Genomic DNA, 6,000 nt, shown 5'->3' with positions numbered 1-6,000 from the left:
AAAGAAACAGTTACAGATTGCAGGGATTAGAAACTGATCTCTTTGGGAGACATTATTCAGTCTACTACAGTTAGTGAGACCCATTTAAAATTGGCTCATGTGTACATTTTTTTTTTTTTGGCTCATGTGTACTTTTTAAAAACTTTTTATTCAAGTCTTTTTTTTAATTACACAGTATTCAGGTTGTCTGTCTCTCCATGTGTGAGTTTTGGCAGGTTGTGTCTTTCAAGGAATTGGTCTATTTCAAGTAGGTTATGCCCAAATTTAATTGGTTTCTGCTCTAATTCTTATTTCTTGTTTTCTGCTTACTTTTTATTTAATGTGCTTTTCTTTTTCTAGTTTCCTTAGATGGAAACTTCTTTGACTAATTGTAGATCTTTCTTCTTTTCCAGCATATGCGTTCAGTGCTATAAATTTCACTCTACGTACTACGTTCACTGTATCCCACAAATTTTGGTAAGTTGTATTTCCATTTTCATTTAGTTCAAAATACTTTAGTTTCTTTTGGGATTTCTTCTTTCACTCATGTTATCTAAAAGTGTGTTGTTTAGTCCCCGTTTGTTTGGGGATTTTCCAGTTATCTTTCTGTTATTTAATTCTAGGTTAATTACACTGTGGTCTAAGATCAGACACTGTAGAATTTCTATTCTTTTAAATTTAAGGTGTGTTCAATGACCCAGAAAGTGATCTACCCATATGAACTTGGGAAGAATGTACACGTTAAGAGCTGTAAGTCTAACCGCAGGACCCTTGTTGACGACAGTCTGCCAGTACTTAAGTAAGATGGTAAAATCCTTTCTCTAGTTACTGCCATTAAAAAACGTTCTGAAATGCGTCTGGAGTTTTAAAAATGATGATAACGATTTTTAAGATAAAATATTTGAAATCATGAAGGTGTGTTTTGGCAGTTTGGTGAAGGATCAGATTGTTAACTGAATGTAAATGGACCTAAATTTGTAAAATAAATTTATAGATCTGAAAAAAAAAAAAAAAAAAAAAGAGCTGTAAGTCTTCTTGGAAAATCGACTTATCAATGCCCTTCTTTACCCCTGTCTTTTTTTATTTCCCAATATTTATTTATCTGGCTGTGCCTGGTCTTAGTTGCGGCCCTCGGGATCTTAGTTGTGGCATGTGTGTTCTAGTCCCCTGACTAGGGATTGAACCCGGGCCCCCACTGGGAGCATGGAGTCTTTTTTTTTTTTCACATCTTTATTGGAGTATAATTGCTTTACAATGGTGTGCTAGTTTCTGCTTTATAACAAAGTGAATCAGCTATACACACACATATATCCTCATATCTCCTCCCGCTTGCGTCTCCCTCCCACCCTCCCTATCCCACCCCTCTAGGTGGTCACAAAACACAGAGCTGATCTCCCTGTGCTATGCGGCTTCTTCCCACTAGCTATTTTACATTTGGTAGTGTATATATGTCCATGCCTCTCTCTTGCTTCGTCCTAGCTTACCCTTCCCAAGTCCATTCTCTACGTCTGGAAGCACGGAGTCTTAACCACTGGACCATCAGGGAAGTCCCTACCCCTGTCTTTTGCCTTTTGGTATGCCTTATATGTCTCGATTGCCAGACATAATATGCTGGGTGAAAGGAACTGCTGTGATTAGGCCCTTTGTAATGAGGTGGGGAGAGAGGGGAAGCCATCCAAAGCCCTATGACTGGGTCTTGGTCTTAAGAAGCCTGTGAACTGGGGACTGTGAATTTCACAAGCGTTTTCTGTTGTTTTATTTCTTCACCATTTCCCGGGAGAGGATGGTCAGGGTGGGCTGGAGTTGGATATTTGCTTTCTCTCAGGTGAGAGGCCAGAGGGGGCTGAAGCTGGGTGTTTCCCTTCCCCCAGGTCAGGTTAGGCTCTGGTTACATAGTTTCTCCTGAGGGTAGGTTGTTAAAAAGAACGGTGTGCTCTGGCTTCAAAACGGTTCCCTTTCCCTGCTCACTGCAGGAAGCAAGAAGGGATTTTTCCTGATATTTACTGTAAGAACCTGGTCAAGCTCCTGGACGTAAAACTCACAGAACTGTGCCCACCCCCTTCCCCAACTGGGTCCTCTTCAGCTTTTTAACTCTCAAAATTATCCACACTGAGGGACTTCCCTGGTGGTCCAGTGGTTAAGAAGCTGCCTTCCAACACAGGGGACACAGGTTCTTTCGGGGAACTAAGATCCCACATGTCACCGGGCAACTAAGCCCGCGCGCCACAACGAGAGAGTCCACGCAGCCAAAAATAAAAATAAATAAATATTTTAAAAAAATTATCCACACTGAGCCTCCAGCCACTCTTCAGGTTTTCCGACCATAGCACTGGTTCCCATTGGCAGTTCCACTCCCGGTCTTGCTCCGGCCAACCAGGACTCCCTGTGTTGGACGGTCTGTTCCTCCAGTCCTGAGGGATGTGGTTTGCCTTGTGTCCTCAACTCACTTATGAATCCTGGAAGAGTTGTCGATTTTTCGGTCTATTTAGCTTTTCATTTGTTTTTAGGACAAAGTGGCAACTTCCAAGTGCCTTAGATGTGGAATCAGAAATTGAACCCTGACATTCTTCCTTGTAGTTTTGATTTACTGTGCTCTAGTGATTACTGATATTGAGCATCCTGTCATGTGCTATTGGCAACTTGTATATCTTCTTTGGAGAAATGTCTGTCTATGTCCTTTGCCAGTTTATAATTGGGCTGTTTTTTGCTACTGAGTTTCAGGAGTTCTCTATATATTCTGGATATTAATCCCTCACAGATACATGATTTGCAAATATTTTCTCTCTTTCTGTGGGTTGCCTTTTTACTCCGTTGATAGTGTCTTGTGATGCCCCCCAAATTTAATTTTCATGAAGTCCAGTTTGCTTTATCTTTTGTTACCTGTGTTTTTGGTGTCATATCCAAGAAATGATTGCCAAATCAATATTGTGACGCTTTTACACAATTTTTTTTCTAAGAGTTTTAGCTCTTACATTTAGGTCTTTGATCCATTTTGAGCTAATTTTCTATGTGTTGTTGGGTAAGGGTCTAGCTTCATTTTTCTGCCTGTGAATATCTGGTTTTCCCAGCACCATTTATTGTAAACACTCTTCTTTTATCATTGAATGGTCTTGGCACCCTTGTCAAAAATCATTGACAATGTATGACTGAGTTTATTTCTGGATTCTGGATTCTGTTGCATTGTTCTATATGTCTAACTTTGTGCCAGTGTCACACTGTTTTTTGTTTGTTTTTTAAATTGAAGTATGTTGATTTACAATGTTTTATTAATTACTCTGTACAGTAAGGTGATTCAGTTATACGTATGTTTTTTAAAATATTCTTTTCCATTATGGTTTATCACAGGATATTGAATATAGTTCTCTGTGCTATACAGTAGGACCTTTTTGTTTATCCATTCTATATATAAAAGCTTACATCTGTTAACACCAACCTCCCACTCTATCCCTCCCTCAACCCCCTCCCCCTTGGCAACCACCAGTCTGTTCTCTATGTCTGTGATTCTATTTCTGCTTCATAGATAGGTTCATTTGTGTCATTTCTAAAAATTTTTTTATTTTATTTATTTTTGGCTGCATCGGGTCTTAGTTGCAGCACGTGGGATCTTCGTTGAGGCATGCGATCTCTTTCATTACTGCACGCAGGCTTTCTCTAGTTGCAGAGAGCGGGGGTTACTCTTCATTGCGGTGCACGGGCTTCTCATTGCGTTGGTTTCTCTTGCTGCAGAGCACGGGCTCTAGGCATGCGGGCCTCAGTAGTTGTGGCTCTCGGGCTCTAGAGCACAGGCTCAGTAGTTGTGGCGCACGGGCTTAGTTGCTCCGTGGCATGTGGGATCTTCCCGGACCAGGGCTCAAACCCGTGTCCCCTACATTGGCAGGTGGGTTCTTAACCACTGCGCCACCAGGGAAGTCTGATTACTGAACTTTTATAGTAAGTTTTGAAGTCAGGAAGTGTCAGTCATCCAGCTTTCTTCTTTTCCAAGGTTGTTTTGACACTTTGGAGTCCCTTGAGACTCCATATGAATTTCAGAATGGATTTTTCTATTTCTGTAAAAATGTCACTGAGATTTTGATAAAGATTGCATTAAATCTACAGATTACTTTGGGTAACACTGACATCTTAACAATATTAAGTCTTCCAATCCGTGACCATAGGATGTCTATTTATTTATGTCTTTTTAAATTTACTTCAGCAATGTTTTGTAGTTTTCATTGTATAAGTCTTTCATCTACTTGGTTATGTTCGTTAGGTATTTTATTCTTTTTGATGCTACTGTAAACGGAATTATTTTGTTGTTGTTGTTGTTTTGGCTGCACCGTGCCACTTGCGGGATCTTAGTTCCCCGACCCAGGATTGAACCCAGGCGACCACAGTGAAAGCGTCAAGTTCTAACCACTGGACTGCCAGGGAATTCCCTGGAATTATTTTCTTAATATCCTTTTCAGGTTGTTCACTGTTAGTGTACAGAAATGCAACTGATTTTGGGGGTTTGAGTTCGTATTCTGTTACTCTGCTGAATTCATTTATTAGTTTTTTAAAAAAAATTATTTATTTTATTTTTGGCTGCATTGGGTCTTAGTTGCGGCACGTGGGATCTTTGTTGAGGCATGCGGCATCTTTTGTTGCCGCGTGCAGGCTCTTCATTGTGGGGCGCGGGCTTCTCTCTAGTTGTGGCCTGCAGGCTCCAAGGCACATGTAGTTTGTGGCACACAGGCTCTCTAGTTGAGGTGCGCAAGCTCAGTAGTTGTGGCATGCAGGCGTAGTTGCCCCTCGGTATGTGGGATCTTAGTTCCCTGACCAGGGATGGAACCCGCGATCTGCGCATTGTAAGGTGGATCCTTTACCACTGGACCACCAGGCAAGTCCCCATTTGTTAGTTCTAAAAGCTTTTTTTGTGGAGTCTTTAGGGTTTTGTGTATGTAAGATTATATGATCTGCAAAGAGAGATCATTTTACTTCTTCCTTTTCAATTTGGATATCTTTCCTTTCTTTTTCTTACCTAATTGCTCTGGTTAGAACTTCCAGTACTATGTTTAATAGTAGTGGTGAAAGTGGCATGCTTGCCTTGTTCCCGTTCCTAGAGGAAAAGCTTTGAGAAGCTTGTTAGCTTCTTGAGAATGATGTTAGCTGAGGTTTTTCATACATGAGTTTTATTCTGTGGTGGTAGTTTCCTTCTCTTCCTAGTTAGTTGAGTGGTTTTATCATGAAGGGTGTTTCTGCATTTTCTGAATCAAGATGGTCTTGACGGTACAGTAAGTACCACAGGACTTAGATTACACGGGACTCTCATCAATCCATTAACAGTGCTTTTGTCTCGTTGATCTGTGTCTGTCACTCAGTAAACCTGTGCCTTTACCATTCTCCAGAAGAAATAATCAAAGGGGGCTCAATCTGTTTTTAAAAAAGAAAGAAAATCATGTTAGCCGTATTTCCAGAAATCATGGTCATACGGTGTTTCACCAACTTCTATTAAAACCAACAGCGTCGGCTGCAGTCCCACCGACTGCCGCCAGGGCGGCCTCCCCGCTCACCTCCTACGTGACACCTCGGGACCCGCACAGCCCGTGATGTGCGCCCGGGACATAGGTGGTAGACGACGAACAAAAGCAGAGCCCCGCCGCCCAGGTGGCTCCTTGGTCGGAGCTCGCCCGACCTGGCCCAGCCCGGTCCGCACCTGCGCTCCCTCCCGCCGCGGAGCCGGCCCGGGGCCTCGTCCGCCTGGGGGCCGACGAGGGCAGAGGCCCGGGGGCCGGCCCAGCCCTTCCGACAGGCGGGCGCCCCGCTCGTGGACCCGCAGCCGCCTCCATCTTGGCTGGCGGAGGCGGGAGCGGCATCTGGGCCGGGCCCTGTCGCGCCGGCCGGGGCCAGGTGTGGAGCCGGCAGAGGGCGCTGTCCTCGCGTCCAGACGGCGGGGCCCAGCCCGGGCCGGGACGAGTCGGAGTTGCCCCGAGTTCCCCCCGCGGCCCCGACAAGATGGAGGACGTCGTCTCCTCCCGCAGCCATGACGGGAGCGAGGGACGC

The sequence above is a fragment of the Phocoena sinus genome, chromosome 18 (genome assembly GCF_008692025.1).
Source record: "Phocoena sinus isolate mPhoSin1 chromosome 18, mPhoSin1.pri, whole genome shotgun sequence".
In the NCBI taxonomy this organism is placed as follows: Eukaryota; Metazoa; Chordata; class Mammalia; order Artiodactyla; family Phocoenidae; genus Phocoena; species Phocoena sinus.
Note: the sequence above shows the minus strand (reverse complement) of the source record.